This window comes from Pogona vitticeps, chromosome 15 (genome assembly GCF_051106095.1).
Source record: "Pogona vitticeps strain Pit_001003342236 chromosome 15, PviZW2.1, whole genome shotgun sequence".
Taxonomy (NCBI): Eukaryota; Metazoa; Chordata; class Lepidosauria; order Squamata; family Agamidae; genus Pogona; species Pogona vitticeps.
In genome coordinates, this window is record NC_135797.1 from 5192501 (window position 1) to 5205001 (window position 12501).

General features: G+C 46.9%; 1 protein-coding gene and 1 long non-coding RNA gene across 7 annotated transcripts in view; one reads left to right on the plus strand and one right to left on the minus strand.

Moving 5' to 3' along the window:
* Nucleotides 1–2734, minus strand: part of LOC110080971 (uncharacterized) — a 7836-nt gene extending 5102 nt beyond the window's left edge. For 2 of the 3 annotated variants that reach the window (XM_020797322.3, XM_020797321.3), the window contains exon 1: nucleotides 1607–2734. The gene's annotated coding sequence lies outside the window, so the exon portion shown is untranslated. Of the gene's footprint in view, nucleotides 1418–1606 lie in introns of those variants that run through there. The other variant, XM_078381930.1, reaches the window with a different exon arrangement.
* A 2194-nt stretch (nucleotides 2735–4928) lies between these two features.
* LOC144584826 (uncharacterized) lies at nucleotides 4929–12467 on the plus strand. 4 transcript variants are annotated; one of them, XR_013539293.1, is made up of 4 exons: nucleotides 4929–5086; nucleotides 6562–7037; nucleotides 10051–10408; nucleotides 12149–12467. It is a non-coding gene; the product is annotated as an uncharacterized LOC144584826 (long non-coding RNA). The 4 variants fall into 4 exon arrangements; XR_013539292.1 differs by having other exon boundaries at nucleotides 6562–7033; XR_013539294.1 differs by having other exon boundaries at nucleotides 6562–6991.
* Nucleotides 12468–12501: the final 34 nt, after the last annotated feature.

Sequence of the window (12501 nt, forward strand, 5' to 3'; positions counted from 1 at the left end):
TTTACACACATGGGCACGAACAGATCTTCTGCAAACAAATGTTCCCAGATCAATTTCGTCTGAAAGAAGCAGATGGCCATGAACAGGCGCAGAAAACCCTTCGTTATTGTTAGACTAAAATGCCCATCGTCCTGCTTAGGGCTAGCTGGGACACAGAGTCCAGCCTTATCCGGAGAACTGAAGCCCTAGAAAGGCCGCCTTGAGGTTTATTACTGATTCATTATGGTTTGCTTGTTTAAAATATTTATGCTCTGCCTTTCTCATGAAAGTGGCCGCTTGCTTTCGTTATTATTTTACTGCCCTATAAATATTTATATTGAATGCTGGAGTACTATATTATACAATATCCAAGTTGGGTAGAATGTAGAGTATAAATATTTTAAATAAACGAATCAATGAAAAATAAATTCATTTAAAAGAAAAACAACCACCCAAACATATGAAACTTGCTAGAAGCAGGTTCAACAGCCCAAAGCAACATTAATTAACTTCTCGAAAACTGGGGTAGAGAACGGGCTGAAATTATGCAGAAGCCATGCCAAGGAAGAGCACCTCTTGTTACATTTCTGCACATTGGGCAGCTATTAACGTCCTGACAAGGTCAGGACAAAAGTCGCCAATTTTGGCAACTCTCGTTCCTATTCCACGTGGTGGAGGGGTGCTCTGTTTGCCAGCCTATAGGGTTGGACTGGAGCTTTGCTAAATAGCTGGTTTAATCTCAGGAGCCTAAAAACTGCAGAAATTGGTGCAATGTGATGCGTTTTTCTGACACATCGAAAACAATGGCCCCTGCCCACAGTTTTGGGGAGGATGGAGTAGCTTCACATGTAACCCCCATCGGCTCTTAGCCTGGTACTATAAAGTTCCCCAAACGGCCACACCTTCGTTTCCCAGATCTCATGGTTTGGAGATTCTCCATCATTTATAGGGAGATTTCCTCATTCTAAAGAAGTCAAAATGCCTGTTCTTGGGGTTATATCATCATCATCATCATCATCATCATCATCATCATGATGTGCTGTCAAACCATTTCTAATTTAGGGAAACCCTTTACAAGGGTTTCCCGGCAGAGAATAATCAGAAGTGGTTTCTCCTTTCTTCTAGGGCTGCCCTGGGACTGTGCAGCTTGCCCAAGGCTACCCAGGCTGGCTCTTCTCCCTGAACTCCCAATTTTGGGTTTTAAAAGATCCTTTAAAAGATCCCCACCCTCGTAATCTTCTAGGATAAGGGTTTTGGGATGTGGGATTTGGGAGGTCCTTGATTCATCCACCTAGAGAAAACCACCCAGCCCCTAAATCCTGGGAAAAACAACAATTTTCAGTCAACACTCAGTGGTTCAACCTCTGGGAAGCCAGAGGTTGGGAGTTTGAATCCCCGCCGTGCCTCCTTGACAGGGGCTGGACTGGATGATCCAAAGGGTCCCTTCCAGCTCTGCAATTTTAAGAGGACGATGATGAATAAATGAATTTAGCAGCCGTCGGCATGGCTGCTGATCTTCGAAGGCCATAACAGGCTCTGTGTTTGGAAAGATCGCCTGTCCCTATTACCTACAACAGCATACACATTTGCACGCACACGCTCCTCTCCTCCCCTACCCCTTTCTCACCTTTTCCTGCAGGTCTTGTGTTCCGGAGGAAGGCTTGCCTTCACATTCCCACGCTGCTCGTCCTCAGTGAGACACCGAAAAAGGCCCCACGTCCACGGGTGGAGACAACCTGTCCCGTCGGCTCGGCAAAGAGGACAGAATGGGTCCGAAGGGAAGGAGCGGCTGCCCGAACCCGGGTCGGTGAGGTTACCCCAGGACAGCGGGCGGCCTGATCAGCCATCTACTCCGGGGATATTATAATCGCCCTCTGAGCTCATGGAAAACTCCCTGAGAACGGCTAATGAGCTCAGGGCAAAAAGAAGAGCCGGTCACCAGGCCTCCGGCGAAAGGCGGATCAGGGTCGGAGGTGTCTTACTTAAGAGGGAGCCGGGAGAGAGTATCTGCCATTTCCCTATGAGTGCCGGAGGGTTGCCAACTGACCCAGCCTCCCCAAGCTTGCCTGCTCCTGCGCTTCGAGACGGACACCTGGACTTCAACAGCTGAGGCTCTAAAGGCCACGAGGATCAGAATCGTAGTGGCCGACTTATGTCCACAAGTCCGTGGCTGCTGTTCAAAGGCATGGGAGCAGGGCCTGCTGTGGTATTTGGCAATCTGTGAGATATTTTCTCTCTCTCTGCATCTCATTCAGGCCACTTCAATCTGTACGATCTGTTTTTTCTTTCCCACCACAGCCCTCCTTTCACCGTCGGTGAAGAATGATCCAGCTACGAGCAAAGTCTGGTTTTGCGCACAGAGTGGGAGGCTTCTGATCCCTGACCTCGGAAAGCAAAATGCCGTGTGGTGCTGGGGAGGGATCCAGACCTGATGGTTGGTGAAATGCAGTGGAGGAGAAATACAAGGAAATTTAGTTCTGGGACATGATTTTTCCAGAGGAAAAATGTTGACGTCAGCTATCCTGACTGAGGTAGTGGTGAAGTTCTTACATTTTGCAATTGTTTCTGACAGATCCATGGGTGAGGTGATAACGAGGCTTTCAAGTTTCAACGACGATTTGTGAAAGAGCACCAGTGAAGAAATAATGAGATGTTTAGGTATTAGTATTTATGGGTGATGTGGAACAAAGTGGAAACAGAGCTTTGTCTTTTTCACTTGGCTGGATAGCTCAGTGGTTTAGGTCCCTAGATGTGGATCCAGAGGATGGGAGTTCGAATCCCCCCACCTGTGCCTCCTGGGAGAAGAGCCAGCCTGGGTGGCCTTGGGCAAGCTGCGCAGTCCCACAGCGCCCCTAGAGGAAGGGAAAGGGAAAGCACTTTTGAGTCTTCTCCACTTAGAAAACCCTGAAAATGGGTCACCCTAAGTCAAAATTGACATGATGATTATTATTAATAGGGGCTTTAATGGCATGTTATTGTTGTGACAGAGCCATGCTTGAGGTGATAACGAGGCTTTCAAATGTCATGCTATTTTTGTGACGGATCCACCAAGGAAGTGAGAATCAGCTTTCAAGTTCTACTATTCTTCGGGACTTATTATTATCCAAGGAAATGAGAGAAGGATTACATTTATTTCCACGGTGTATTTACCAGGTTTGACATGGAAGGACTTGTATATCCTGACACTCAGCATAAAGCCCTGGGTTCGGGATTCTTTTATTCTGATTGTATATCTCCTGCACCGGCCTCCGGTTGGACATTTCTAACGAAAAGCTAATTTCGCGCTGGTCAGAGATCTTTCGTTAAACCTCGGTGTGTTTTGCAGATTTAAAGTTACCAAATTGGAGGTAAGCGGAACACCCATGAGATCAGTAAGGCTTACTCAGAAAGCAGGATTATGGGTATGTTGATCCTCATAAATTGGGTATTATCCTGCATACAGCTGTTCTTCCTCGTATGTATGTGGACTTCTGCATCCGTTCCAGTCCTGATGCTGCATTTCAAAGCTAAATCATTATAAGGACGCTGACGGTATGCACAGAAAATCATACTTTTTTTATCTAACCATGAACATGTCTTTCTTTACAGATGCTAATCTGAAACAGGTTTAGTGAAACCCCGCCCTCCACGCTTGTGCAGCAACCAGAAGATGACATGACTGTACAGTATTTGAATAAATGTAGATTGCTGTACATGAAAAAAATAAAACATCCCCTGAAAATAAGCCCTAATGTGTTTTTTTGGAGCAAAAATTAATATAAGACCCTGTCTTGTTTTGGGGGAAACACGGTACATACATACATATATAACTTAATTTAATATACTGTATCTTCCAAGCTCATAATTTTCACTTACTGCATGTGTTTTTTTATTCTTTCTTTCTTCCTTTCTTTCTGGCTGTATTTGCAAATTTTCATTTTAAAATAAAGGATGGCGACGAGAACAAGCACAACAGATCAACGGCCCATCAGATGTGTTTATGTGAAATTCTCTGGGACTCTAACCAGCCTAGACCATCTTTCAGATGTATTGGGATTACAACTCCCATCATTCACAGCCACCAGCGATCATGTTCGCCTAACACATCTGATGTTCCTGGGTTACAAAATACTAAGCTATCTGATGCCACCCCTCTCCTGTATTTTTTTTTCAGTCCCTCCGCAAACCTCACATTTCCCTTAAGTTTGGTTGTATCCCTCAGCTCCCATCCTATACGGAAACCAGTTTTTCCAACTGAATTAAAGGTATATTCTTCCTTTACTTATTCCCCACCACCACCCATTTTGTTCTTCTGAATTTCAGACTGAGATCTCTAGCATCTGCCTCCTCGTTATTGTTGCTAAAAGTTCTGTAAAGCAACCAGGTGGCACTGCCGAAATTATCTATGAGTCCTTCCTGAGCCCGTGGCCCTGTGCATATGCAAGCTTTCGTAGCTACACATAACGCTTCACCAAACAAGTGTGGAGTCCGGATTAATAATTAGATTAAAAATTAGAACATGAAGAAGCAGAGACCCAGGATCTCCAGCTGCTTTTTTTTCTAAATCTAGGCCGAGGAAATGTTCTGTAGAACTACAAAGCTTGCACACATGGAAATAAGAATGGCATAGGAAGGAAAGTAAATAAATACAAGTGGCTGTTTCCTTTTTGGTAAGGGCTGGTAGTATTAGGAAAATCCAATCAGTGTCTGACCTACAAATATGAATAGGGGAACTACACTGCAAGGCTGTTGTAAACCCTCAGTCGCACACTCAGGGAGCGCCTGTATAGATTTCTTGAGGACAATAAATCAGATTTCTCCTCTCTACTATAGTGGGAGATTCTGGAGAGTCTAAAGAGTCTCAAAAGCTGGCGTGAGAACCGATTGTAGCCCCCTCTAATCTTCATAACTCTACGTTTCAAGCGGAAGCGCTCTGGCCGGGCCAGCCGCTTCCGCCTCCTCCTCTCGATGGTCGTGCGTCGCCCTTTCCCTTCCCCCGACCTTGACGTCTCGTTCCGGGATGGCGCTCTCGCGTCGCGGGATGGCGGCCTTGGGGATGGTCGGGTCGATGGCCTTAGGGCTGTGGCTGGTCTCTTGGACCGAGAAGGCCAGGAAGGAGAACTTGAAGGTCTCGGCGGTGCGAGGATGATTGGGGGGGGGGAGGAGGGGGAGGGAGCTGAAATGCCTCGGCTACTACAAAGCCCATCCTCCCCTGGTAGCCCCTGGTGGGTGACGCCCTTTGGGAGATGGTCGTTCACTCCCACCTGCAAAAAAAGGAACTTTTTCTAGCTTCAGGATTAGAGTAACTGAGCCAGATTTTGGGTACATGCTTTACCTACGTTATAATTTCAATATTTAGTCTCTTTAATTAATAGAATGAAGTGGCAGGTAATGAGAAGAAGCCACTTTTATTTTTAATTTTTGCCGGGAAGACCTGTGGAGAGGATTGCTGGAAGCTAAGAGAGGGTGATGCCTTGTATTCGGTCCGTAAATAAACAAATCGCAAGCTTTGGTGGGGAAAATTCCACTTTCTCAGGCTTCACCACAATTCTTTTGTGGACAGTGCAAAACAACAACAACAAATAGGAAGGAGACCCCCCCCAAAAAAATGAACGCAGTGAATCTGGCTTTCTTGAGATTGCGTGCTTAGGTATCCTCACCGAATTATACCCCGAACTTGTCCTGGGGGCTGCTGTTGCGTCCCCATCCCTGCAGCCAAAAAAGAAACGCCATGTTGTTCCGAAGTAGGCGGTTGTGGATGTTTGGCGGGCAATCAGTCTTAGAGGAAGCCTGATTTTGGCTGAATGACAGGAAAAAAACTCCTTAACTGTTAGAGCAGTACGACAACACGACCCATGAAGCTGTCTAACACTGGAGGCATTCAAGAGAAAATTGGACAGCCCTCTGTCAGATCTGCTTAGATTTTGATTCCTAAGGAGAAGGTTAGATCTAGAGTTGTCATGAGAACGAATAAATGATATACGACTTTAAATTAATCAGGAAACATAAATAGGTGGAAATTGGTCCAAGAATTGAGTGCAATGGGGGGGGGGGGGGAGAAGAGTTGTGATATTGGTTTCTAGGGATTCTCTAAAGCCAGATAACTCAGTCTTTTAGATCTCTGGCTGTGGGGCCAGAGTTTGATTCCCCCACTGGGCCTCCTTGGCGGGCTGGACTGGATGATCCACAGGGTCCCTTCCAGCTGTGTAGTTCCACGAGGATGATGTATAAAGCTTTCACTGTGTCAGAACAGCTAAGGCTTCTGACCTTGAAGGACTCTGTCTGAACCTTCATGTCGAATTTTAGACTAAATTGTAAATGGCCTCAGAGATTTGCAGTGTTCGTGTCAAGACCCCCTCAACAGAAAAGTGAGAAAAAGTTGGTTTTTGAGACATCTTATTAAAGTATGTTTTAATTCCTATATGTGGAAAATACCATGTTACTGCATAAAAGTGGGTTGCTATTTTTCTTTGTTCTTTTTAAAATTAGACTTAAACTCTCTTAAAGGGGACCCGGGATACCGCGTTATGTGTTTTTTTAAAGCCACAGAGGCATCCTGAGCTTTTTCATTGCCTCATTCCTGTGTTTTCTCTTTGGTTGTAGGAGTTCTATAAACACCATTCTTTACAGCAGTCCAATGCTCAAAATGAGGAAAGCAAGACTGTAGCAGCTTTGAAAGAAGCGATTGAGACCGACAAGGATCTAGCCGCGAGCCTGTGGTTTGGGAAAAAGTAGCACACCCCACTCCAACCAACCAACCCACCCTGGTAGCTGCATGGGGGCTGAACATGGAAGGGTCATGCTCTGGACGGACATCTGTAGGATCCTGGCTCCAAAGACAGCGGATTCTGAGCTGAATAAAGCGTTGGAACTTTGCACTAAACGTATCACTTTGGGGGGGGGGGGGAGCCATGCATTTGTACAACTTTAACAACTTTATAAAGGAGCTGGGGACATCTTGTGCTGCTGAACAGAACATGCAAGGTGCTGGCGGCGTTGTGGATCAGATTTTTGCGACAGGAGAGCGATCCGGGTAAATTTTGGGAATGACGGTGCATGGTTCTCTTCCTCCCAAGTAGGTAAAGAGTTTTTGTAAAGCACAGCTGCTTCTTTTAAAAGCTTGCTGTGCTTCTCGAACACCCAGGTGTCCTATCGGCCATGGTTGTTATGTGCTGTGGAGTCTATATCGGATCCTCATGGTGCAGTAGTTAAACCGCAGTACAGTGATGCCTCGCATTACGATGTTAATTCGTTCCAGCGAAATCGCTGTAGAACGAAAACGTAATGCGAAAAGAAAAAACCCATCGAAACACATTCAAATCCGTTTAATGCGTTCCAAAGGGCTGTAAACTCACCGTCCAGCAAGATCCTCCATAGGGCGGCCATTTTTGCTGCTTGTGCAGCAAGGAATCCGTCCCAGAAAACAGCGGGGGACCATTTTGTTTACCCGGCGGCCATTTTGAAACTACCAATCAGCTGTTGGAAAATCGTCGTTTTTGCGAAGCAGGGAACTGATCATCGCAAAGCGAAGTTCCCCCATAGGAAACATCGTTTTGCGATCACAAAAGCGATCGCAAAAAGTTTGTCGTAATGCAGTTTTGTCGTTAAACAGGGCAATCGTAAAGCGAGGCACCACTGTACTGCAGTCAAGACTCTGCTCAGGACCTGAGTTTTGATCCCAGCAGGCTCAGGTAGCCAGCTCAGGGTTTTCTGCTTGCTTTGAAGGGGGGAGCAATGTGTCGCTTGCGTAATTAAGTTGTAAACCACCAAGAGAGTGTTTTAAGCACTACGGGGCGGTATATAAGCAGCACCCTAGACTTGAAAAAATCCTTGCCAAGGTGATAATCCAAGGATCGTGCCGGGTTTAAGTCGCACAGAAATGCTTCCATGAAATACACTGGCCTGGTTCTTGGCTTACAGGATTGTTGATCCGTGTCTGTGGGTTTTTGACCACTCTTCCCCTCTTGAGAAGAAGCCACGCCATTTTGACGGGGATGACGAGGACCGATAGAAGCGTTCAGGCAGGGGAATTCCTGGATTTGTAGCCCAAAACCGCAAGTAACGGCAGTCACCGAAAGCTCACTCTGAAACTCGAAGCTAAAGTTTCCACAAAATGTTGATTTTGGCTTGCTTTTGCTGCACAGCATAAGGTAAAGGTCCCCCTTGACAATTTTTGTCCAGTCGTGTCCGACTCTAGGGGGCGGTGCTCATCCCCGTTTCCAAGCCATAGAACCAGCGTTTTGTTTGAAGACAATCTTCCGTGGTCACATGGCCAGTGCGACTTAGACACGGAACGCTGTTACCTTCCCACTGAGGTGGTCCCTATTCATCTACTCGCATTTGCATGCTTTTGAACCACTAGGTTGGCAGGAGTTGGGACAAGAGACGGGCGCTCACTCCGTCGCATGGATTCGATCTTACGACTGCTTGGTCTTCTGACCCTGCAGCACAGAGGCTTCTGCGGTTTAGCCCGCAGCGCCACCATGTCCCTTTACAACATAGAAAGAGGGAAAGCCGAAAGGTACCTGGAAGGAATATAGAGTGGAGCCCCCCTATATGTTACCTCAGTGATGGTGTAACATCACTGTGGCTGTCTTGCCCGTAGCTTACTGAAGGGCTGCTGCTGAATAACTTAATACAGTACCTGCACTGCTTTGTTCTTGTATTAAAAATAGCTATGTGAACTTTATTTTCTATATTTTCTCCCTTTGTTAATATTCCCAAATCTTCACCAGGAATCTTGTGTACTGCTAGTTAATTTCACCCAAAGGTGCTGAAGTTGGGGCTTAGAGGCTGCAGCTTGATCACAGATTTTTTTGTGCTGTTTAAAGTTTTGCTCAGGATTTCAAATGCGTGGAGGGCTCTTCCCAGCCTAACATACTGTCCTACATGACTTTAAATTTGAATTTTGTTCACCTGCCATGCAATGGTGGGTGAAGCGTCTAGAAACCCTATGTTTTGTTCTTCATGAAAGCTTTGTGGAGAAGTGGTGTCACAAATTGGGTTTTCTGAAACAGCTATGACTAGAAGGAAAGTAAATGCTTTCATCTTAGTTAATTACTTTTACTTGGAACTGTACAACTTGTAAGGCGGTGAATAGGGTCTTGTTCACTAATTAGGACATACAGGCTGCTGGAATGCACTGTGGAAAATGTGGGATGCGTCCTTAGAAGAAAGCGGACATGAGCTTAAATTCCTATTTGTGTCATCACTTTCCCACTGAAAACTTCACTCGACGTGGCTCGCAACACCAGAAGAGTTTGAGAATAAAACATACCACCAGACTTACAGTGCAATGGAATAAAAACCAGCTGAACTTAAAATCTCCTTTGAATGTGTTTTGAAACTGTTATGTAGACAGCCGGAAAAGTTTGCAAGAAGTCTGATTATTTTTACGATCTTTCTGATTATGAGAGCCAGGAGGTGTGCTTTTTTAAAAAAATAAAATTTCTCCGAATTAATTCAGTAGTCTGTTTTCTGAAGCATGTTTTCCCCCCCTCTATGGACTGTGGTTACCAGTATTAAACCCTCCAGAATTCATAAGGTAGCAAACTGAGGTGAAAAAAACAAGTTTTTTTTTAAAAGTGTAAGCCTAAAAAGTTATTTTGCTTTTCCCTTCAGCAAAAGCTGTTCAATCCGAGGCTGTCAGTACCTGCAAAGGAAGTCTAGAGCACTAGATACAATAGATAGCAGTGAAATCACTTTGGGTGGCTATTATATTTTTTATTTTCTTTATTTTTAGCACACACTTTCGGTAATAGTGTCTGAATCTATAATATTAATAAATAGCTCAGTTACCAATGTTTCTTTTACTGTAACCTGTTTAATGATCAGCAGGAAAAGAAAAAAAATATGTAAGATACTTTGTGTGAGCCGGAAGCACTATGGATCACTTTCATTGATATGAAATATGGGTTGAAAATGCCTCTTCGAGCCATTATGTGGCTGTAGGAAGGAAAGCTGGGGGCTGGTGGAGGAGGGAGGAGGTGGCTAATAAATCGAAGTTCCTTGACAAACACAGCATTTTTAATCCTTACTACATATGGGGCCTTTGGTTTAAAAAAAAAATTGACAAGGCTGTTTTCTTTTCAGCCCGGAACAAAGAATCAGGGGAGGCGTTGCCGCCCGGAGACTTAGAGCGAGCGGACGGGGGCCTAGGTCCTTCCATAGAGAGAGCAGGCAGGAAGCGGAGCGGCTGGAAGGGGGCGGCGGCCCTTCCGGCGTGGATTTCCCTGGGCGCCGCCATCTTGCCCCGCCGAAGAAGCCATGGCGAGCGAGGAATCCGAGTACCGGCCGCCCTTCTGCTCCTCCCCGGCTTGCCGCTTGCTGAGCTCGGCCGCCTTCATCGGCTCTGGCCTCTGGGTCTTCAACGGCATCCGCCACTCCCAGGCCGGGCAGCTGTGGAGGCTGAACAAGAAGATCCCCCACCTCCAGGTGTTCCTGAGCGTGGGTGAGGCTCGGGGGGAAGGGCGAGGGGGCCTCTGAGCACGGGCAGAGTGCCGCTGGGCCTCCTTTGGGCGGCGACGGGGTGGGGGAGTGGGGAGGAAAAAGGGAGACACACACACCCCGGGTCGGTGGGCAAGCCGAGGGAACGGGGGGGACACAACCCACCACCACCACCATCATCCCCGAAGCCCTCAGGCAGCATGGCTGGTAAGAGATTGCCGGAGGGGAGGGGGTCTAGTCCAAAGAAATAGAGATTTTTTGGGGAGAGGATCTAGTCCAGAGATTGGGGGGGAATCTAGTCCAAAAGAGAAGATAAAGAGTTTAGGGGAGAGGATCGAGCCCAAAGCAGAGGAGAGGGTTTAGAAAGTGGTGCTTTGGGGGGGATTCCTGGGCTTCGGGGGTCCCTCAGGGTCCCCCTTGCGTCTTCTGTGCTATTTAATACTTGCAGGCCCTCTGCCAGGGGAGAGGCTGCCTCAGAGAAGCATCAGGGAGCTTCAGCAGGTCCAAAATGCGGCAGCTGGGTTGCTCACTGGTCACAGGGATCACCCCCCCCTCTCTCTCACACACACACACACCTGTGTCCCACAGCTCGATCCCATCACCTTCACAGGTGCCCTTGTTGGGGAATCTTGGTGGCTGCTCCCAGACTCTGGAACTCCCTGCCACTGGAAACCAGGCTGCCACACACACACACACCTTGGCTCTCCTTCGCCAAGCAGGCCAAGAACCTTTCTCCTCAGGCAGGCTTTCCCTCAAGGACCGGCTGCCTCAATCGTGTTTTTAAGTGGGTTGCCGTACTTTACTGCTGAGAACATGTTTTGCTGTTGCTTTTGTTTACTATTTTTAGTGTGACATTTGTTTGATCCTTTTAGTATTGTAGACTCACCGATAGGGATGCACACTTAGGATGCAAAGGGTAAGAACATTTGAAATAAGTAAAAGTGGCCTTGCCACAATTCTCTTGGTATCTTGGCCAAAGTCTTTTTTCCCCCTTTGAGATGTCTCGTTAGCAAAGGAGATGGTCTGAGAGCTAAATAGACCCTTCCCACATCAGTGACACACAGACACGGTGGCTCCCCAAACGTTGCTGGATCCCACCCTTCACCAGCCTGTGACCATGGGCTGGGGGACGATGGGATTTTAAGAAGCCTGACCATCTCTGCACCCCCGCAGGCTCCTTCCCCCCCCTTCCCCTAATTAAAAGCAATCGTACTCCTTTGCAAGATGCTCTTTTCCATCTCTCTCCCCTTGATGACCACCAAAGGACAGGCGCATGCCTTTATCTGTGGGGATCGGTATCCACTGATTCCCTGATCCAGTCTCAAAATATTTCTTTAAAAATCCTAGAAATATATATTATTTCTGAAGATGGGAGCTACCAGAACGGGCTGCTACAAGGAGCCAGAGACCGTGCTATACAGAATGCTTGCTATTAAAATAGTGTTCATGATCCACATTTTTCAGCAGGGGGGGCAGGGCTTGAAACTGACAAAAGTGTTTGAGGCTTGGAATTGTTTCCTTAACTTGGAAATAAATTGTTAGGCAAGAGATTCTCTACTCAGAAAAAGGAACCTCCCTAATTTGGGGCTATTTTATACCACTACCCTGCCTGCCCCTTTCGCTAAACTACCTAAGTTTGATTGTCCGGGCCCTGCTGCTCCTGCACCATATGCAAGAGTGGGAGCCCCCACCTTTTTCCCCCTTTGCTGTCACACAAAATGCCTTCTCTTCTTTGCTTCTTCAGGTCTCGTGAGTTGGGGTCTGGCCATCCTAGTCGGACCTAGACCGCGGAAGAGCGGATGAGAAGGAGCAAACCTAAGCGCACCCCCTTCGCCAGGATTTGGTGTCCGCTTGCATCCCCGGCAGTTCAGACTCAAATGGAGAAAACAGCCCGGGTGGGCGGGCCAGCTCAGCAGCCCTCTTCTGATTTTAGCCGCGTGGACAGAGGTGGCTTTTCACCCTTGAGATCAACAGTGCGGATTCTAGGAAGTCTGTGCCATACGCCATGCCAGAAATGGACAGCGCGCTCCCCTATGTATTAAAATAAAACCCTTAAAATCCTGCTTATTCTGCACTTATTTGGGGGAACCACAGTAA